The 22,857-nt window shown below is 43.6% G+C and overlaps 1 protein-coding gene across 1 annotated transcript in view; it reads left to right on the forward strand.

Moving 5' to 3' along the window:
• The window catches only part of ITIH5 (inter-alpha-trypsin inhibitor heavy chain 5), a 109,210-nt gene that overhangs the window by 62,567 nt on the left and 23,786 nt on the right, over positions 1-22,857 (forward strand). The gene's annotated exons all lie outside the window — the stretch shown is intronic.

A 22,857-nucleotide genomic window follows, 5' to 3' on the forward strand; every position in this document is an offset into this window, starting at 1 on the left:
GGCTCTAAGGTGTGACATGTGGAAATTTACAAAAAATCAATCTGAACTTAGATTATTAGAATCTGGGAAGGGTAGAAGTGGGAGGGTATAGGGAGATTGGATCAAAGTTGAAAAGAAATAGTAGGTTCTAGTGTTGCACAGCATAGTGGGGTGGCTGGAGTTCACGATCACATACTACATGCTGCATAAAGAGCTGGAGGAGCGGAGCTGGTAGGCTCCACATGTGGCCGGGAGAGATGCTGATTACCCAACCTATTCATTTTATGTTGGACCCAGGTGCTGAAATATCATACTGAGCCCTGGAAATATGTACAAGTAGTCCACGTTGGAGCTGTTGCTGTGGCATAGTGGGTAAAGCCACCGCCTGCAGTGCTGGCATCTCATACAGGTGCCGGTTTGTGTCCCAGCTGCTCCACTTCCGATCCAGCTCTTTGCTATGGCCTGGGAAAGCAGTAGAAGATGGCCCAAGTGCTTGGGCCCTTGCACCCCTGTGAAAAGACCCAGAGGAAGCTCCTGGCTCCTGACTTCAGATTGGCTCAGCCCTGTCCATTGTGGCCAATTGGGGAGTGAACCAGCGGATGGGAGACCTCTCTATTTCTGCCTCTCCTTCTCTCTCTGTGTAACTCTTTAAAACAAATAAATAAAATCTTAAAAAAAACAAGTAATCCAAGTTAATAAAAACATGAAAGGTCAAAAAAGCCAATTAAACACTGGAAAATTGTATGCAAGAGAAAGGAGTTTATCAGTAATATATAAAGAACCATTCCAGATCAATTAAATTAATCCTTTAAGAAAATGAGCAAGAGAAAATGAGCAATCTACAAAACAAGGCTTCTCTAAGATTATGAAAATAGGGTAAATGATTTAGTAATTAAAATGCAAATGAAAGGAAATACAATATTTATTTTATATTTTCAAGCTTTAAATAGTGTAAATTGCTTATAGTGATAATTCAAATAGTGTATACTTGTAGAATATGACAAAATTATAATATTTAAATTACTTTCCAGTAATTTTTTTTACAAAGATGTATTTATTTGAAAGCCAGAGTTACAGAGAGATAGAGAGGGAGAGACACACAGAGGGAAGTCTTCCCACCACTGGTTCACTCCTTAGATGGCTACAATGGCCAGCACTGGGCCAGGCTAAAGTCAGGAGCCAGGAGCTTCATCTGGGTCTCCCATGTGGGTGGCAGGATCCCAAACACTTGGGTCATCCTTTGCTGCTTTCTCTGTGCCATTAGCAGGAAGCTGGATTAGAAATGGAGCAGCCGGGACATGAACCAGCACCCACAGGGGATGCTGGCATTGCAGTTGGTGGCTTTACCCATTATACTACAATGCCGGCACCCTATTTCCCAGTAATTATTAAGAAACACCAAAATGGGAAAATATCTGGTCAGTTACTGCATATTTATTGAAAGGTTCCTAGTAGCTCAAATGCTATCACAGCTTGAGGGCCTCACATCTTCAGGTGCCTGCATCATTTTAGGATTTAACCCAGTGCACAGGGGTCTTCTACCTGGACAGGAGAATGATCCAGGAGATTCTTGCCAAGTAACTCTCAGAAAGCTAAACCCTGCCCCAGATTACAGAGAAAATCCATGAACTAAGTCATGGTCTTCTAAGTTTGCCTTTAATCTTAAAATAATTTGAGCACTTAAAAATTATAACATAGAGCATTTTCAACATGGTAGGTGCTATGGTAAGGGCAGTACATGAATTATTGAGCATGAGGATGTTTCGTCTTTGTAACAATTTGGTTGTGATTCCCACTTTCCTGATAGAAAAACTGAGGCTTCCCAAAGGCACATAACTTGGCTAGTAAATGCCAGGGCCAGGCTTGCATCTCAGGTCTGATTCCACAGCTCATGAGCCACGCTTGGCTGCTATGGTTCCTCTGCGCAAGGCGGTGTGTGAGAAGGCAGCGCGGTCCTATGCTGCAGAGAGCAGCGCGGATGGATTCAGGGGCCGTGCAGTTTTGCATTCCAAGACCCATTTGCCAGTGCCGTGTTGCAGAGGACAAGGATCCCCTTGCATTATGCAAGAGCAATACAACGACAGATTGACATCTGTTACATTGATTGACATCTGGCCATTTGTTACTCTCCCGCCTTCCTTCATTCCTGGATATGAAAATCCCGTTCCTTGGTAGTCACTGATAGTCTGGCATCCACTCTGCTGGCTTCTGAGCTACAGCGTGGCCTCTTTCCAGGAGAACCACCCTAGACCAGCCAAACACATGTCTGAGCAATGTCTAAAGCCCCTTACTGCCTTGGGTGGTTTTGAAAACTGCTGACTCTTAAAGCAATTCTCAGCTTCTCGCAGGCTGAGGCACTCACAAATGCTTGATTGGCCCCTCATAGCCCCTTGTTTAAGATGCTCATGTCTGCTGGTGGAAAGGACAATCACCCCAAGCACAAGACTTTCCTAGGGTATCCACAGGCTTGGCAACAGGAGACACTTGCCCCAGGCCCGCTTGGATTGCGTTATGAATCATCCACTGTTTTTCTGGGTGTCCTTGGCTCCCCTTGTGTGTGACAGGCTCCTCGGAGGTGTTTAGTAATTACTTGAGCAATTGATTTATAAAGAGCTGTAAAGATCATTTAGCCTTAAACACCCCCCCCCCCCAACCCCAGTCCCTGGTAGACTCAGCACTTGGGAGCCCCTGAAGCTGTGTGCATCTGGCATTTTCTGGTTCTCGTCCTAATCCCAGTTAGAATGTGAGCCTGGAAGCCAGGATTCCCCAGCTTGGGAACAGCGACACAGCTTCCTGCGGTTGCTGGCACGTGGCCTGGCTGTTTCTCTCGCACATGCTTCTGCAGATCAGTATGTTGAGAGTTACTTCTGGGGCTGGGTCAGGCGAGACTTCTGCATCCCGACTTGAGCTTGCAAAAATGACTCAGTGAGAACAGGAGCCGAGAAGAGCATCAAAAAGGAACCTTGAGGATTCTATCTTGTCTATTAAATACATTTTTCTTTGTCTGAAACATACTTTCTTCTCTCTCTCTCTCTTTTTGTTTGACAGGTAGAGTTATAGACAGTGAGAGAGAGAGAGAGAGAGAGAGAGAGAGAGAGAGAGAGGAAGGTCTTCCTTTCTTTGGTTCATTCCCCAAATGGCCACTACAGCCGGCGCTGCACTGATCTGAAGCCAGGAGCCAGGTGCTTCTTCCTGGTCTCCCAAGTGGGTGCAGGGGCCCAAGCACTTGGGCCATCCTCTACTGCTATCCTGGGCCACAGCAGAGAGCTGGACTGGAAGAGGAGCAACTGGGATGCCCATATGGAATTCCGATGCCCATATGGAATGCTAGTGCTGCAGGCGGAGGATTAACCAAGTGAGCCACGGCACAGGTCCCCCTTGGAGCTTGGCTGGGACCTTCTTTGGCAACTGGGAAGTGACTAATGGATCATTCACCAGGTGTTTTTCATGCTGTAACTTTCTCCAGAATTGTTCCCACACTGTGTGCCATTTGGTGCAATACTAGGTTCTCCCGTAGCTTTAGGAAGGCTCTCTTCCTTTCTCTGCTTAATTTGGTCAACAGTGTTGTAGGATAAAAACCAAGGACAATGTTTCATTAAATGAGGGGAAATGTGGGTTAACTGAAGGATTGATTGAAGGATCACTCTTGGGCTCACTTTATGCTCTAGGACATTACTTTCTTCCTTACTGTTTTGTTTTTTAAAGATTTATTTATTTGAAGGGGAGAGGGAGAGAAATAGAGATATATAGATAGATAGAGATCGATCTTCCATCTACTGGTTCACTCCCCAAAATGGCCACAACAGTCAGAGCTGGTTCCTGCCAAAGCCAAGAGCCCAGAGCTCTGTCTTGGTCTCCCACCTGGGTGGTAGAAACCCAATTAGTTGGGCAATACTCCACTGCTTTCTCAAGCACATTAGCAGGTGGTTGGTTGGGAAGCAGAGCAGCCAGTGCTCTGATTAGGGATGCTGGCATCTCAGGCAGCTGCTTAGCTTGCTATGCCACAATGGTGGCCCCCTCTTCACTGTTTAAAATTGGGCTACCAGTAGCTGTAAAGGACATTTTATGTGCAGTGTTTCAGTGAAGAATCTCTAAGCTCCACGAATTTGGGGAGCATCTTGGTTTTGATAATTTTAGCATGCATTCTGAGCTTTTAGCATTGTACCTGACACATAGTTAGTATAGAGTTTCGCTAAAAAACAAACAAACAAAAAGCACATAAACCACCTGTACCTTGCATATTTTAAGGCACAGTAGAAACCACTGAGTTACCAGTACTTACCAAGAACTCTGAGGGTTTTATGTCCATTTTAAAAGTTTAATATTTCAGCAATCTGGGGAAGTTGACATTGGTATCTTCATTTTATAAATGAGAAGGTGATAGGTAGGATAGTGATATAATTCTGCTAAATAACACAAGGTTGTAAGTAGAAAAGTTAGGATGCAAGCTCAAGATGACCCCACCCTGAAGCTTCTCACCTTATCATTGCATGTGGACCATGATATAACTCTAGACCAACTCTCAAGCTTTGAGGCTCTGCTTGCTCTTGTTGCCAAGCGACGTGGTATAGAATGCCGTGCATCTCAGGTGAGTGCATGCAGAAGGCACCTTCCCTGAGGCTTCAGACAGCAGCTAAGGGTGGTAGCAAACTTACTGAACTACTCTGCTCTGACCCATGGAATCGATGCATAGACTGTTATTAGCTAGTGTTGGGCACACCTTGCGCGAGCACAGGGGTACGGGCTTCTCCACTGTATGGTTTGGACTGGACAGGGTGAATCCAAGCCTGGAGATGGCAGAGATGCAGAGTGAGGAAAGGCCAGTGACTGTGAAGTCCGGTGGTGTCTCATGGTGTAGGACACTCCACCACCCTCTTCAAAAATGTGTGGACTTGCACATTTTTAAAGGGAGGGTTCTGGAGAGACATCAGAGTGTGGAGGAAGTAATTCTTAGTGGACAAGGAGCAAAGGAGGCAGTCTGAAGTTCGCTGAGCAGCCCAGGGGAATGCTGGGCACAGGCTGCAGAACCAGGAGGACTTGCAGCTGGGCTAGGAGGAGAGAGCTCTGTGGACAAATGAAGGTGCTCAGAAAGGAGGAGAACTGCAAACATAGCAAGGAGATCATGTCAAAAGAAGTTGGAAGGTTAAGACTGTAAGCACCATCTGGCTATCATGTCAATGAAAATGGACAGTATACTGGTTTGGGCGTACCAGCATCATCTGTTCAGTGGGCCCATGAGCATTAGAAAGCAGGATCCCAGGAAATAATAGAAGAATCTGACTTTCTCCTTTCTTATTTTCTGAAGCAAGGCTCAGCAGAGGGACAGTGTTATCTTAAGCATCGCAGGCCAGGTGGTTTCTGTTGTAACTATTCAGCTCAATTCTGCTGAGCAGCCATAGACAGTGAGAAAAGGAATGGGTGTGGCTGTGTTCCAATAAAACTTTATTTATTAGAAAACCAGGCAGCAGTTGGGACTTGGCTTTCAGGTCCTAGTTTGCCGATCCCTTGTGCAGTTGTTGGTGTATGACTTGGAGGTCACTCAGTTGCCAGTACTTCTTACCTACTGAGCTGCCCTTGTGAAAATGTCACCACTAGCTGATGCATGAGTACATTGCAAAACAGAGCTCTGGGACTAGGAGCAGGGAACAGAGGACAGTGGGGAAAACTGGTCTCTGACTCAGAATATGAGGTAATAAATTATGGTCAGAGGACAAAATATTTTTTCTCTTAGGCCATCCAAGAGAACTTGGATTTTTTAGTTTCAGGAAAAGATTGCTCTCCAACCATGATAAAACTGATAATTCTAAATAAATTTGAGGCACCCATTAACATTTGTTTAAGATTTATCTAAATGAAGTTATATTTTTAAACTCTTGTTTAAAATACAGTAACATAAAAAATGCATTCTAAGAGTTTATAGCCGAGTAGGATAGTTACAGTTCATAATAATTTATTGTATGTTTCATCAAGAACTGGAAGAGAGGAGTTAAGAGTTTCGCAATGCAAAGAAATGGTAAATGTTTAGAGAGATAGAAATGCTAATCACCCTGATTTGATCCTTACCCATTGTATGCATGTATTGAATTATCACACTGTACCCCCCAAAATATGCACAATTATTATATATCAACCAAAAACCTTTAAAAGGTTGAATATCTCTGATTGTTGGCACAGTGTGCCTTGATCACACAAAGGAAAGCTTAGCCATACGGAGTACGGATTGCTCCTGCATTGTCTGCTCAGGTTGCATTCTTGTTGGAAGCATGTGAAGGCATGGCACCAGTAAATAACAGAAAAGCCCACTTCATCTTTTCTGGTTTCCTAACTTTTGATTCAACTCTCAAACTGGGACTGGCCAAGTTTTCCTGTGAAAGGCTAGATAGGGGCTGAAAGGAAGCATTGCTTCAAGTAACAATGAGATAAACACTGTAAGTCCAAGAGAATTAAACATGATAACCAACATGAAAGTGCTTATCAGAGTGTAGAAAGCTTTGTCATTCTGGGGATTGCATAGCTTGGGCTCACTGATACTGTAGCTTGGTAAAATTCCTAAGAGCTGCACATGCCAGAAAGTGCATGAAAGTACAGAAAGTGTGCTGTGCAGGACACTCGATTCTCTTTCGGGTTCCCATCTTTGCTTTGACTTTAGATTTCAGATTCCCCAGGAAGAAAACAGATATTGATTGTACACTGAGGGAGAGATGCTCGGCTTGGGGGATACAAAGATAAAGAAGACAGGGACTTTTCTCTGAAATAGGCCAGAGAGGAAGAAGATAAAAGCAAACACTGTACACAAAGTGCACCGTGTGACAGAGCTATGGGAAAGGTGCAGCCACTGCGCAGTGGGGTGGTGATCAGCTCGTAGGAGCAGCAGGAGCAGGGGGTGATGAGTGCGTCTCAGAGGAGGGCATAGCTGAGCAGATCACACAGGTTTCTTAGAAGTTAGCTGAGTAAGTGGGATGAGGAGAGGTGGAGAGGATCCACACATACACACACAGCTGGATAGCATGTGCAAAACACACGGAGGCAAGAGGAAAAAATACATACAAGGAGAGCACTTTCATGCACTTTCTGGCATGTGCACCTCTTAGGAATTTTACCAAGCTGCAGTGTCAGTGAGCCCAAGCTATGCAATCCCCAGAATGACAAAGCTTTCTACACTCATAATTAAGGCGTTTAGGCAGCTTTGCTAGGGAAAAGAAACACAGAATGACCTCACTTTATTCAAATCCAACATGACACATAGATGGTAGAAAGAACTTAGGGAATAGAACAAGCTATTGTAGCACAAGATCAGTGACAGAGCTACCATGGGAAAGAACTCATCCTTGAAGGTTGTACACAGATTCTTGGTGGAAAAGAAATGATTGAGTCTTAACTGGAGACAAACATCAAAAAGTCATGAAACAAAAATGCATAATGTGATATTCTGAAGCTTCAGGAAATATTTTGGTCTAGATAACTTGGAACCTTTCCTGATGTGAACACCGAGAAGGGCAGGTAAATTGGAATAAGTCTTATCAGTACTGAGCTGGTGAGCAAGTGAAGAACCTAAGCGTGAAAGAGGAACTGAAAAGAAGTGGGTGCACCTGCATTAAGTGATGTTCCTGCAGGAGAGCTGCCAGTCTCCATGTCCTAGGGCCTGACATTTTCTCCACTAGCAAAGGAGATGATGAGTATCCTCTGGTGGGAAGTTGAGCCTGAGATGCTTGCCTGAAGATGGTTCCTTTGAAGAACTGTATCATCAGTGAAATAGTAGGCAGAAGAAAACTCTACTCCCTGATGTGCAAAGACAACATGGATGCTTACCCAACTCTCTGTGGGCTTGGGTGATGAAGGAAGACTTCTCTTTTAACTAAGGAACTGAAATAGAACAGACTGGAAGACATTCGAGATTGAATGTATGAAATTTGGGAACTTTCTGCAAATCTACCTATAAGAGGTTGGGGCCACTGATAAACCAGAGGTGCCTGGGAGAAGCTTCTGGAGGGACATGGCTTCAGTCCAAGCTTCACAGGATTCTCCTGGATGAAGCTTCTCTAAGGAGGTTCAGAAACCAACAATGCAAACATACTGGGTATAGAGGAGCAAGAGAGTCAAAGGAGAGATTATTAAAGCATTGGATCCATGGATAGAAGTAGGGGAATTCTAGAGGAGAAGCTGATTGGAAATAAAAGATATTATACATTGTGTTTTCAGCAAGTTAAGATGGCAGTGACGGTAGAATGGTAAAGGTGCCAACCTGGAATTGTGGATTTGGGAAAGACCCAAGCAGAAGCAGTAGCTGAAGGATGGATAAGATCCCTTAAGGGAAGGAGGCGAGTCGAGGATGAGGAGAGGGAGTGAGAGGATGAGAGTGTCAAGGTTCAGGCCTTGGAATATGTCAGATTTGTGTACTAAGAGAAAGAGGTGACACGCACACGATAAACAATTTTAGAATGAAAGGAATCAATGGAGAAAGATGTCGTTGAGGGGATTCAGCACAATAATGTAAGTCCCTCTCACCAATGAAAGCTTCTGTTCAGTGATGGAGTCTGCCTGTCGACAGCATTCCCATCATGGGACTGGGAATCATGCACACTCCTGTGACCGCCTGCCAGGGCCACTGGAGGCAGTTTCTACCACGTGCAGAGGGTTTTCAGTGTGCGCCATGTCTGGTGTTGTCTGCTGTATCTGATGACTGGGTGCAGTGGGGCGGGGGATATGTTAGAGGTTGCTGATAAAAATGTTCAGCCTCAAATCAGTAGATTCATGTCTTCGAGAGAGAGAGAAAAAAATATCAAAGATGAGGTCTCAGTTCTTAGAACATTTGCATTTATGATATAACAATTGCATGGCAAACTCACATGGAGTCTGGCTCTGGGAAATCTGCTTCTGTGAAGGCAATGCTGTCATCTCCCTAGAGGAACCCTTGGCATCTGGCATTCTTGACTTCCAGCAGTGCCCTCTGAGTTAAGGGAGAAGGAAAGGAAGTTCTTATAATCACTGTTTTGGACACAGTGTTTCTTTGATTCTCTGAAATAGCCCATTTTTTCCCTGGATGTGGTCATAATGAAAATTTCAACAGTCTGGCAAATTACATAGATTTTTAATGCCTCAAGAGTGCTGATAAAGATGGATTAGTGGAATTTATGAAGAAAGGGGGTAAACTTAAAATAAAAAGAAGATACTTAAGAGCTCTTCCCCCACTAGTAACAGAGAATTTATTTAGTTGTACTGTAGTGTGTATCTTAGTTTGTTGGAGCTGCTACAACAAAAATACCATAAACTGGGCAATTTAAAAACACAGAAATTTATTTCTCACAGTTATGGAGGCTGGAGAGACCAAGCTCAAGATCTAGCAGATTCTGTGTCTAGTGAGGGCCTGCTCTCTGTCTTATAGACAGGTGTCTTTTCACTGTAACTTCACATAGTAGAAGGGGTTAGCTACCTCTTTGGGGCTTCTGATAAAGAGACCTAGCCTAAACACTACAGTTCTGAACTCATAACCTAATCACTTCTCACAGGTGCCGACTTTTAGCACTCTGTGGGTCAGGATTTGAATTTGAGTCTATGGATTTTGAGGGGACATATTTCAGCCTAATCCCATATGCCCAGGCCATGTCAAATTCTTAACTCACAGAATAATGATCTGAAGAATTAAATGCAAGTCAGGTAATTAGTGATGTACCAATCACTTCTCCTAGCACATTTGTGATTCAAAATGGAAGGCAGTAAGCCCAAGTGAGCAAGATAGGAAAGACTACAGGGGCCAGCGCTGTGGCACAGCGGGTTAAAGCCCTGGCCTGAAGCATTGGCATCCCATATGGGTGCCGGTTCTAGTCCTGGCTGCTCCTCTTCCAATCCAGCTCTCTGCTATGGCCTGGGATAGCAGTGGAAGATGGCCCGAGTCCTTGGGCCCCTGCACCCATGTGGGAGACCCAGAAGAAGCTCTGGCTCCTGGCTTCGGATTGGTGCAGCTCCGGCCATTGCAGCCATCTGGGGAGTGAACCAGCGGATAGAAGACCTTTCTCTCTGTCTCTACCTCTCTCTGTATCTCTGTCTTTCAAGTAAATAAATAAATATTAAAAAAAGAAAGACTAGGTTTACATATTGCTGGTGTGCTATGCCTGTGCAAAACTGAGGGAAGTGGGGAGCTATTGGGACCAAATACGCAGAGATGTGTCGAAGAGAGTTGTGGTCACTTGGGGAAGGAGCTGAACTGGAAGAAAACACTTAGAAGAAAACAGAACTAGATTTGTGGGTTCAGAGAGGTGGAAAATGGGATTTCAGAGATCAGATTAAGTCAGGGATTTCAAATTATTTATCCCTGTGCATCCTCTCTGGTTGTTCAGCTCTCTGGAGCACACACCATATCTGAAACTTCAGCCCATGTTCAACCTTTATGGCTAATCAGAGCTTTGTTCAAATGCCCATCTTGGTTTTCTTCTCCAGATAAACTGGGCCAGACACCATAGGAAGAGATGCAAGGTTTCACATATGCCCCCTTTTCCAGATATCCAAGACAATCTGTATTTTCTCTCTTATGGATCCTCTAACTGGATGGATCCAATTTCCTAGTGCAAATAAGGAAGACAATAGGTAGCAGCCAACCTATCCTCCCCAACTCCCAACAATTAACTTCATCTGGTTTTATATTCCTTCCCTCCTACAACAAAAATCTCTTTCCAATCTCATGGTGACTTTAAGAGTATGGGAAGATGGAAAGAGATATGGGGATATCATTACTCTTCTTGTCTGGTGGAGGATGACTCTACTTCTTCTAAATATTTTCTTGAATCAGTATATACAATCTATATTTTTTGATAAACTGTGCTTACTTCTTCCATACTTGTTCCACAATTTTACTTTTAGCATGACTTTTTCACAGCCTCTTCATGCTTTTTGTTTTATGTTCTTGGTATTTGTCAAGACATGTCCTGTGGATTTATAGTGAGAGGCATAGAGTAGACATGGGCCAAAGAAACAGGAATTATGAGAACAGACTTATGGGAAAGTTGAATGGGTCAAAGGCAGTCAGAGAGTCAGACACTCAAAAATCCGTAGAATGAAGAAAAGAGGGTGCCAGAAAGTCCAAGCGTGTAGTTGGGCAATATCAACTTTGGAATGTAGCAGGCACTGGGGACCAAGAATGCCATTACTTCAGTCACCATTTTAAAACAGTGGGTAGAGAACATGAGTTACAGAGGAGGTCTGTAAACTCATGGTGAACTTTGCTTGGTCAACATCCTCTTATTTACTTCTTGTTAGAGCAAGAGTCGTACTGGTGGATGACCACCTGGAGCCTGCAGATAGAGGTAGGCTATATTAATGGTAAAACAACCAAGGCTATATGGTAAGGTTAAATTTTTAGCTAGAATGGAAAATAAAGGATTGACAAAAAGTATAAATCCTAGGAAGTATTACCCTTCAACAAGAAGAGAAATGGACAAAAATCTGGTTTGAGCATTCTGTAGTTTTTATTTAAATAATTAGTTAAATTTACTTAAAATGGAGAGAGAGAGAGAGAGAGAGAGAGAGAGAGAGACAGGGAGAGATAGGGAAAGAGAGATATCTCCATCTGTTGGTTTGTTCTCCAAGTGCCTATAACAGCTGGAGCTGGACCAGGTTGAATCCAGAGCCAGGAACCCGATTTGGCTCTCCCATGTGGGTGACAGGGGACACAGCTACTTGAACCATCATCTACTGCTTCCCAGCATGTTCAGTTGGAGGAAGCTGGAATAGGGAACAGAGCCTGGCCTTCAACCCAGTGCTCTGATATAGAATGTAGGCATTCCAAGTACCATCTGATCATTTTTACTTCCAACATCCACTGTAGCTTTGAGTTTTTGCATATCAAGTACATAAAATATTTTCCATAATACATGATAAAGAATCAAAGAAATAGTATTGGCAAATAGTATTTTAGAAATACAATGACATTATTAGGTAAATGTTTGCTATATTTGTCAAAGCAAAGTCAAAACATTGAGATCGCTAATCTTAACATGAGCCAGAATGTTAAGATGAGACCTAGTTTGCTTCTCAAGTTAGAATAATGTTATCCAAACATGAAGACCAGTGGAATTTAGTTATGTTTACATTTGCAAACATGTTTGATCGCTAAACCTATTCAAACTTCTTTGAACATTTATAAAGTTAAGGCTAAAGTTGGTCAGAACGTACTCTTTTAACAGTTGTAGTTTAGAAACAATCCCGAAGTGAGACTGTTATTTAGATCTGAACCTTTACTATAAAATGCTTTTCATGTTGCTCAGAAGAAATAACTGTTTTATGTTTTTCTGCAAATTGGGCAAATGTAAATGGAAAATTTGGTTTAGAGTTGCAATATTAGCTAGTATAGCCAGAAAGAGCATTTTGGATTTGGACTCAAACAATAAGTAAATTAAAATATAGTAGCTTAAAATAATATATTTTCAAATACAAGAACCTCATGATTTTGCTTAGTTTAAGAAATATGTTTTTCATAATTGTGTGAATTTTAAAATGTTGAGACCAAAGAAAAATGTTTTCTACCTTTACTTTTAGGTAAAATTTCAAGTTAATACTTGGCAGTTATTAAACTATTTTAAAATGCCAAAAGACACGATGACTTCAGTCCATAAATATTTCATTTATATGAAGAAAGCTCATTCATTTCTGCCATCTCTACAAAAAGAACAGTTTAGCAGGTCAAAAAATACTTTGTTTCTTCCAATTAGACTCTTTCTTTATAGAGAAAACAATTTTTTCTATTACTTTCTATTTCCAATCATTTGAAATTTACATTTTTAATAGAATGCACTTTGTAATAGAAGATATTTAGAGGAGGGAACTAGGGATTGTGTTGTCATTGATTTCCCTCACGAGTTCACACAACCCTTTCAGTGCTACTTATCCTGCAGTCATTGGAATAGTAGTTTTTGAATGTTTTTTTTCTCTGAATTGAATCTGTATAGTATTTAAAAAAAAAAAACTTTAAAAAATCTTTAAATATTTCCTTAATTTGAGAGGCAGAGGAACTGAGAGGGATGGGGACAGAGAGAGATGGGGAGAGAAAATGCGCCTATTCACTTGTTTACTCTACAAGCACCTGCAAAGCAGGGGCTTGGCCAGGGCCAGAGTGGGGAGCTAGGAATTCAAGTCTCCCATGTGAGTGGCAGTAATCCAATTACTTGAACCATCAGTGCCACCCGCCACAGCCTCATATTGGCCAGAGCCAGGAATCAAACCCAGGTACTCCGATGTGCAACACGGGCGTCCTAACCAATGTCTTAGCAAATGCCTGGCCCCCCAGATTAAAAAAGAAAGTTTGTCATTTATTTGAAAATAAAGAGAGAGAGAGAGAGAGAGAGAGAGAGAGAGAGAAACAATCTTCCATCCACTGGTTCTCTCCCCAAATGGCTGCAATAGCCAGAGCTGAGCCAGACTAAAGCCAGGAGCCAGGAGCTTCATCCAGGTCTCCTGCATGGGTGCAGAGGTCCAAGCACTTGGGCAATCATCTGCTGAAGGTGGCTTTTTTAAAATTAAAGGTTTATTTTATTTATTTGAAAGACAGAATTACACACACACACACAGAGAGAGAGAGAGAGAGAGAGAAAAGGATAGAGAGAGAGGTCTTCCATCCTCTAGTTCACTCCCCACATGGCCTCAATGGTTGGAGCTGGGCCAATCCGAAGCCAGGAGCCAGGAGCTTCTTTCAGATCTCCCACATGGATGCAGAGCCCCAAGGAATTGAACTATCCTCTGCTGCTTTCTCGGGTACATTAGTTGGGAGCTGGATCTGAAGTGGAACAGCCAAGACTTGAACCGGTGCCCATATGGGATGCTAGAGCTGCAGGCCATGGCTTTAACCCACTGTGCCACAGCGCCAGCCCCTAATGCTGTGTGTGAGTGACAGTGGGCTGTATGGAGGAGTGAAGCAGCTGATTCTGGGGAGGCAGACATTTGCATTCTACTGATTGCAAGTAGTTTAAAGCTGTACGGAGAATTTCTTGTTGCAAACTTTGATGGGGTCACAGTTTGTCCCTTCAATGGCAAGACCATTTTCTCCCCTCTGAGGCCATCAAGAGGACAACACAGATTCATTTTTGTCTCTTCTCTCTGTTGTCTGTTGTTTCTGCTCACCTTTGAAAGGGTGAGGGCTGACATGTAGCCTCAGGTTTCCTGGGAATATTCCATTTTCCAACATTGTCTCTCCAAAACTTGGGGTTGTTTTCATGATGTGTATTTGTTCTTCGTGATTCTCTTTAATCTACCAAATCAGACTTTTAGAAGGTCTTTGATTCCTTTGTTGTATTATTTCAAACTGTTCATCCTAGAAGATCTTTCTTTTGGGTTCATTCAAAAGGATTGTGTGGACACATGAAAGAGAAAATGTCAACTCTTCAGTAAACATTTTAGAATGAAGCAAGCGACTGGACTCCCTAGAACAGCTCCATCATTGTGCTAGAAACATGGGATGACTAATAATTAATTCACTTGAACTTGGGTTCATCTATGACATCATGGGCTTCCCTTGCCTGTGCCCAGCAACATAGGGTTTGTGGTACAAAAGTCTTTTGTGTCAGAGTGAGTTCCTGTTGAGTGTGGTTTGACACAGACACAGAGGTATTTGAGAAAAGCTGCATCCATGAGTAGCCTGAAGAAGTGGAAGGAAAGATTGGGGACAGCTGGGTTTTTCAGGGGCTCCACTGACTTCTCTCTCTGAGGGTCTTGCTAGATAATGCTCCTCTACTCAGGAAATATTCACTCATCACTCACGACATGGTGATTGACAGTGAACACTCACTCCTTTGACAGCTGTGCCATGAGCCTGCATGCCATGAGCCTTCACCTAGTTGCTTTAGCACAGTGTCATAGGGAAGACAGAGAGGAAGAGAAGGGAAGATTCTATCCCTTATTCCTGATACTGCTTAATGCAGGACACTCCCTTCCCTGGGAGTGAAGAATGGGATGGTGACTGCGTATCTGGAGCTCAGCTCTTCTGTCTAAAGGCACCATTAGACATGACTCTATAATTTCCCTTCCTGATGATCCACTAGAACAAGAAAGACTACTGCCAGCAATGTGGCATGGATGGAGAATCTGCAGGAGAGAATTTAATTTATTTGTGTCCCACTTTGTGCCTGGAAGAATTTAAATGAAGAGAGATTAAAAGACTGACTTAATAGTAAACCTAAGGCAGAGCTGGAATGAACTTCTAAGACACTGTTTTTAAAAGAAATACTTCTTTTCTCCACTTAATCCAAGGAAAGTACATATAAGAAGAGGAATTCATCACCATAAGCTAGTTTTAAGCAGAAAACAATCCCTATCTTTCGAGATTCTAAATAGCTGGGATTAGAAGGAATCTTGTCCAAGATCTGCTCTGGGGCCAAGGTACTTCTTCAGTACCCAAATAATAAGAAATACACCCTTCTCATGTATCCTTGTGTTGATGTACCTTTTCTCTCTCCTCCCAAACACAATCTGGAATTTTTTAAAGCTGTCTTATGACTACATATAAGGACCACTGTTTGCAGATTGCATCAATAGAGAGTAGGTAGATTCCCATCGGCCATGGGTGAGTGCCCCCAGGACTGGGCACACAGTCCAAAGGGGAAACACACTGTGCTTCTTCTGGCTTGTAGATCTCTTTAAGAATCCTATTTTCCTTCTCAGCAAGGCCCCTCATGCCATACTAATTTTTGTTTCCCTAGGCACGTGGTTTGATTTTCCTGCCTCTTCACAATTGCCTACTGTGCCAGAGACTTATTAACTCCTCTGTCTAGGAACAAAAAGACAAGAGAGGATAATGATTTGTTGGAACTGTTCCTATGGTCCTCAAGAACAAATGTAATTTTCTGACCTCAAAATGTAGCCCCTCTCACTGATCAGACCTATGCCCACAAGTGTATCCATCTCCATTGAAACTCAATGCAATACTTAATTTTGCATACAAAATAACACATCATTACTTTTATGTGTCTATGGCCAAGGAAAACATTTTTAGTCTTCTATGATCACCTATGCAAAACAAAACAAAACAAAACAAAACAAAACAAAACACAATTTGGGGGCATCATTGCTTTGTCCAAGTAGTGTGTGTGGGATTCCTTGTTTCTAGTATGTAAGGCCACTAGAGGGAGCCTTGGGGATAGGGTAAGAAGTCCCAGGTGTATGGCTTCCTGGGGTATGCGCAAGCTTAATTGGGAAAGGGCATTGAGGGAAAGTGGCCCACCTGCCTGTACTGGAAATGTCTAAGGCTCTTCTTGGTTGTGATTCTGTGATCTCAGGTTTGGGGGCAACGCGTTAAAGGGGGTCTAATGTAACCTCTCCCATGATGCCCCTTTGCTTCAGGGCAGTTCAGGTCTTCAGAGTAGTTGGATTACACATCCACTGCCTCTCTGAGCTTCCTCTGATCTTTCTGGAATGTGCTTACTCCATCCTCTGGACTGTACTCTAGGACAACTCTGAGTAGGTTCTGTTAACCTTGGCACGTAAACACAGTGTGCAGGAAGATCAGCAGGAGCTCCCTCCCCTCGACTCTGGTGCGTGGACACTCGCCTTCCTCATTCCTCTGAAGCCCTGGACAGAAGGCAGAGCTCTGGGGCTGAGCAGTCCATGGAGGGTTAGAGAAGAGCAAGCCAAGAGTTAACAAAGGAGAAGGAAGGGGGAGGGAGGGAGGGAGGGAGGGAAAGTGGGGGAAGCGGGGAGGGAGGGAATATCATGTTCTTAGAATTGTATCTACAGATGACATTAAATCTGTTAAAAATGAATTAAAATTAAAAAAAAAAAAGAGTTAATAGAGGGTGGAGACAGCGACAACAGCAGCAGCTTCTGCCTGGGTCCCTCTGGGATCAGGGGCGGGAGGCCATCCAAATGGCTCTAATGCAATGGGAAATGGAGCAAGTGAGAGCCTGCCTTCCCTCGGTGCACATGAGGATAAGTCACAGTGGAGGCCTTACAAGGTCATAAGGAACCTGGAGTCGCTGAGCCGAGGGGAGGAGGGGTAGAGGCTTGAACAACCATTCCCAAAGCAGAGTGTCCAACACGATGGGGGAAACACCAGCAGAGGAGCCCGGCTGGTTCTTCTCCAGGTCTGTTGCACACTATTTAAGGCTCCCTAAAGAGGCCAGCTGCTGACTACAAAGCAGTCTCTGACAAGGGCCCCCTTCCCCAGCCCCGCCCTGGGCAGCCCAGCCAGCTCTGGGTCCCAGCAGAGCCTCAGAACAGGGTTCCAGGAAGTGCTGCCTCACAGACAGCTTCTGCTGCGTGCCCCTGTCCACCACGGGCCTGAGACCTCCTGGGATCTACACATTTCGCCAAGGGGTGAGACTGAGTCCGCCCGATGCTCACGCAGGAGCAGGTTGGCTCTAAGTGGAAGGAAGAGCCAGGAGCCCAGTGCTGCTGGCTCCCTGGCTGAGGCTGCCTGGGGCCACACTGGAGCTCCCCACCGGCATCAACTGAGTGCACTGAGCTGAGTTATTGGTGGATCACTGCTGTCACTATGAACTTCCTGCATGCTCTCCGTCTGGGGAAAGTATCTTAGGATCTAAGGACCCAGCTGGGTTGTCCTCATGTTCTTTGCCTGCACCAACAGACCCCCACCCCTTTCTCTGTCTATCTTGGAGTCTTTCCACTCTCTCTCTCTCTCTCTCCCTCCCTCTCTGTTTCTCTTCTCCATCTTTATTTCTGTTTCAGGAAATTGCGAGAAGCCAGAGGACAGCAGTTTTGAGGAGCATCCTAGCTGATGGGACAGATGGGCAATTTATTTTCCACTCACTTATTCAGGAGACATTTATCAAGCTTTTCTTACAGGCCATGCACTGCTGGGTATTATATATGGAATGACTGACAAAACAGAAAAAAAAAAAAAAACCCTGCGCTCAGAAGCATAGACGTGAGATGGACAGATGAGTGAATGCACAGAGAAGTGCATTCTTTTAATCAATATTTTGATTCAAAGAACAGGGGACCCATGACATAGAGACAGAACCCAGAGGGGTGGGGAGACAAGGATGGGCTCCCTTGGAATATAAAGGTAGACTCGGATCTCAAGGATGAGAGGGAAGCAGCTTCCGTGAAAGGAGTATTCCAGGGACATCAAATAGCAGATGCAGAACTCCCGAGGTGGGAAAACACATGAAGTAGCATTGCGAATACAACACGAAGTGCCACAGTGCATGTGTGCATCCGGTGATGGAGGGCAGAGGATGGAGCCGGTACCTGTCTTCATGGCTGAGTTAGGGATGGCTTCACCAAGGAGGGCATACGTCAGACAGGTCCTGAAGGACAGAACCATCGTTGAGCAGCTGGAGAAGAGGGGAAAGAGGGCAGAGCAGTTTGTGCAAAGGCAGGAGATCATGATGTGTCAAGGCACAGTGGGGAAACTAGACTTCAGAGTCTATAGTGGGAGTGGAAATAGCAGAGAATAAAAGCTGGAACAATAGATGGGGACTATTAATGTTACGGAGGAGTTTGTGTCTAAAAAGAGAGCTTAAACTTTATGCTGAGGGCAGTGGAAGGAGGTTGAAAATCTAACTCTGGCAGCAACAGAACACATTGTCCTTCCAGAAGTGCAAGCCCTTTGTCACTCCAATTCCATGTAAGGGAATTCACCCTAAGGAGATCGTGAACACAAATATGTGAATGATGAGCTTCATGGCAGGAAGCATTCAGAAATATTAAAGTTAGGCATGTGGATGCAGTAAAATATCTTGCTACCACTAAAATGGTGTGGCACATGAAGGTACTCTAAATGATTGGTGGACAGTAGGATTAAAAGATAAATATATTTTGGTGTAAAAATTATGATATCCGTGCAATTTTTTCATAAGTATATATTTTCTATTAATTTTTGAATATCCTTGCACATTTACCTATTGACATGAGAACTGTACATGATAAACAAAAACTTTATAGCATGATATACTTATGATCCCCTTTCCTTTAAAATCACACTCGGGCACACACATGTACCCATGTATGCACACATAATACACATGCACATGTATCTACCCACATTTGCAAAGAAAGTTTCTGAAGGGGTATGTGGTATATCACCATCTTAATAGTAGTTGTCTCTGGCTGGGTGGGATTTTGTGAGTTTATCTTCTGACCTTATAGAAAAATAATATTTTATACTAATAAATATAGCAAAGATTATGACCACAGGGATAGTTTGAAGGGGAATTAGAATTCTATGGTTGGGTGCTAAAGGATCAGAGGGTTAGGAAGGGGGCAGAAAGAAGACCGGACATGGTGTGCAGGTTTCTGACTTGAACCCCTGCAGCAAGGAGAGACAGGTTTTGGTCAGAGAATAGTTTCCAGTTTTCAGTGTGTTGAATCTGAGCTATCTGTAGGACATGGAGGTAAAAATGGGTGGCAGTGGCTCTAATGAGAGAAAAGACTTAAAATGAGCCTGGAAGAAGCAGCAAGACAATGATGGCAAGAGGTGTTGTGGGGATGGATAAACTCCCCTGGAGGAAGAGGGTGGTGTGAGTGCCAGGCTGAGCTCTCTGCTGAGAAAAGTGCCCCGAGACTCTCTTATTGAAGGGCAGGTCAAGAAGGAGGACCAGCCATGTCATCAGGAGCACTGGGAAGAGGGGGGAGACCCAAGATGTGCCCAGGAAGCAGAACAGGAAGCATGTCAAGGAGAGAGGAACAGGTATCTTGGTTGAGCATCCATAGATATCTTAAATGTCTTCCGTGGCAACTGGCCTAGAGAGACTAAGACCTACTTGGGATGCCTGCATCCCATATCAGAGCATTTGGTTGAGTCCCAGCTACACCACTTGCAATCCAGCTTCCTGCTAATGTGTAGGAAGTAGCTGAGTCCCTACTCCCCACACGGGAGACCTGGATGGAGTTCTGAGCTCCTGACATTGGCCTGGCTCAGTACTGTTGTCGCAAGCATTTCGGGAGTGAACCAGCAGATGGAAGATCTCACAATCTTTGTCTCTTCCCTCTGTCTCTTTACCTTTCATAAATAAATAAATAAATAGAATGTCCTTGAGAGAGTGCTGATATATTTTGGGCATGGATCACAGGACGCTTTGACACATTTCCTGGGGATGGACATCAGGTTGTGGGAGGACAGGAAGCTCTACTGCCCCGCGAGTCCCCTCTGAGGAGAGACGGTGCCAGAAAGAGAAGGGATAGAATCCGGGGTGGGGCTGGGGGACTGGCCCGACAAAGGGAAATAAACACTCCCATTGCCATTCTTTTCTCCTGGGAGAACTGGGGGTGGGAGGCAACCCCCTCTGTAGGATGTGAAAATGGATTAAATAAAGCAGATGCATTGTTCTCATCCCTGGGTGGACGTGGGATACACACAGCGCTCTCGGCAAGGATGTTATGGGAGATGAATCTATTAATTTTTGCTGGAAACGAAGTAGAAGAAATGAAGAAAGAAACAGAGTCTGTTATTAACATGCATGGGCCCAGAAGGGATGCCCCAAGTGAGCTGCACATTGTAATGATGCCAACTCCAGGTATTCTCAGCTCCAGCAGATTCCACTGCTGTTGGTAAAAATTTGGCCCTGGAGTTGGTAAAAATTTCAGACTTCCTGTGTTTTAATCCAGGCTGTCATGGGCATGCTACTTAACCCCCTCTATGCCTCAGTTGTCTACTCGGTGAAATGGGAATAGTGAAAGTCACTTTACCTCTGTGAGTTATACAGGATTAAGTAAGTCAGTCACCCCCATCTTTGAACTCAGCATAATATGTGGGGGTTAGATGCTCCGAAGAAGTGACTTCATCATTGTCATCAGCAGCATATATCTAGTGATATTAAACTCCACTGCTTTCTCAATCTGGAGATGAAGAAATGGTGGGAAGTTGTAGTGCATTAATTCAACAAGGACCAATGCAGTGGGTGTTAGGTGAATGTTTGCTCAGGTTGGAAACTTCCTTTATTAAGCCCTCCTAGAAAGAATGTCATGTACATGTCTAAAAGCAGACATGTCCAGAATAATCTTCCAAGATGGGTTTTGAGGCTCCTGTGCAATTCATGAATATGATGATGAGATATGAAAATGAGCAGTTAGATACAGGATTGGAAGGCAAGTCTGAGGAGTGAAGAAGAGGGACAATTCAGAAAAGAAAAATATGAAAATGAGGTGGTTATTTCAAAGCAACAGAGGTAGCAGGTGCAAGACTGTTTGAATCTATAAAAGGAAGCCAAGGCCAAGAGTCATAAGATCTGAGCAAAGACCTACTAATTTCAGAGTAATACTTCCTTACCACAACTACCCCAGACTTGAGTTTCTTCTAAATTCTCCTGATTCCCACCAGACATGTATGTATGTATGTATGTGTATATATATATATATATATATTACTGCATGCCTGACCCAGTTTGGAGTGTGTTTCATCTGGTACCTGATTTAATCCCCATGACAACCTGCCAAGATAGGTTCTGTTTGCATTCTACATTTGCAGATGGGGCAACCTGGGCACAGTGAGATACGAAAGGTGAGACTAAGTGACGGGGCACACTATACAGGGCTACGCAATTAGAATGAATTGTGTTAATGTACACTAATGACCATATGCGATTCATCCTCATCCCTTCTGGACTCCATCATAGGAGACTTACATACTAAAAACAAGGAATCCCACACACACTACTTGGACAAAGCAATGATGCCCCCAATCTTTTTTTTTTTTTTTTTTGCATAGGTGATCATAGAAGACTAAAAATGTTTTCCTTGGCCATAGACACATAAAATTAATGATGTGTTATTTTGTATGCAAAATTAAGTATTGCATTGAGTTTCAATGGAGATGGATACACTTGTGGGCATAGGTCTGATCAGTGAGAGGGGCTACATTTTGAGGTCAGAAAATTACATTTGTTCTTGAGGACCATAGGAACAGTTCCAACAAATCATTATCCTCTCTTGTCTTTTTGTTCCTAGACAGAGAAGTTAATAAGTCTCCTCAGGGCTAAGATGAAAATTAGAATTAGTGCTGGAGTGGGTATCAGTACCAGGTTATCTGTCTGGGATGCTCAGGCTTGGGGAAGCGAGAGGGCCACTTCCGTCCCACAAGAGACGCCACAGAGAGTAAATGATAGGACCAAGTTCAAGTCCAAACAGTCTGGCTATGAAGTCTCTGCTTCTAACCACTGAAAATGGGTGCTAGATGTCACTGTCATAGCAATTATGTAATGGAAGTTCCTGACCTCATATGCCAAATCACTTTAAATGTCTAACAGCAACGTTGTTGTAGGAAGACAGGGTTTTCTCATGATATCTGGTGGATTGATACAGAAACTATTGTCCAGGCTCCTGGAATGTTTCAGATTCTTCCCATGACTCGTGTCTCACCTAAACGGACACATTTTAAGCAGTCAGTCCCACCTGAACTTACCTGTATCACCTCTTTGCCTTGTGGAAATTGTCTTACTTTTTCACTTGTTTTCAGAGTGCCCTGCTTGGTCTTTTCAGCTGTCCAACTCCTTTAAGTCTTCAGATTCTTCTTTTTATGTAAAATCATCTCGCATCTCCTCCAGTCTACAATGATTTCATAGTCATTTAGATTCCTATACTAGCTTTCATCTGTGCCTTCAATTGTAATTCATGAAACGCCCCTCCATTCATTTGTTCACTTGCTACACCTTTGTCTAGCATCTGTTGTATGTCACTGGGGGATTTGAAGATAAAAGAGACCCACCTACCAAGCTCTTACAATCTGGTAAGGAAACGGATCACAAACAAATCATCGTTACTGTGTGATTGGCACTTTTTAGGAGAAAGGACAGTGCCCACTTTAAGGAGGCAACGGTTGGCTCTCTTTGGAGAAGTTACAAAAAGTTTCAGCTAGACAACTGAGCACACTTACTTGGGTTTTAAAGAACGGCTAGGAGTTTGTCGGGGAACGATGGGAATAAGGCAGCAGGAGAGGACATT

The sequence above is a fragment of the Lepus europaeus genome, chromosome 14, assembly GCF_033115175.1.
Source record: "Lepus europaeus isolate LE1 chromosome 14, mLepTim1.pri, whole genome shotgun sequence".
In the NCBI taxonomy this organism is placed as follows: Eukaryota; Metazoa; Chordata; class Mammalia; order Lagomorpha; family Leporidae; genus Lepus; species Lepus europaeus.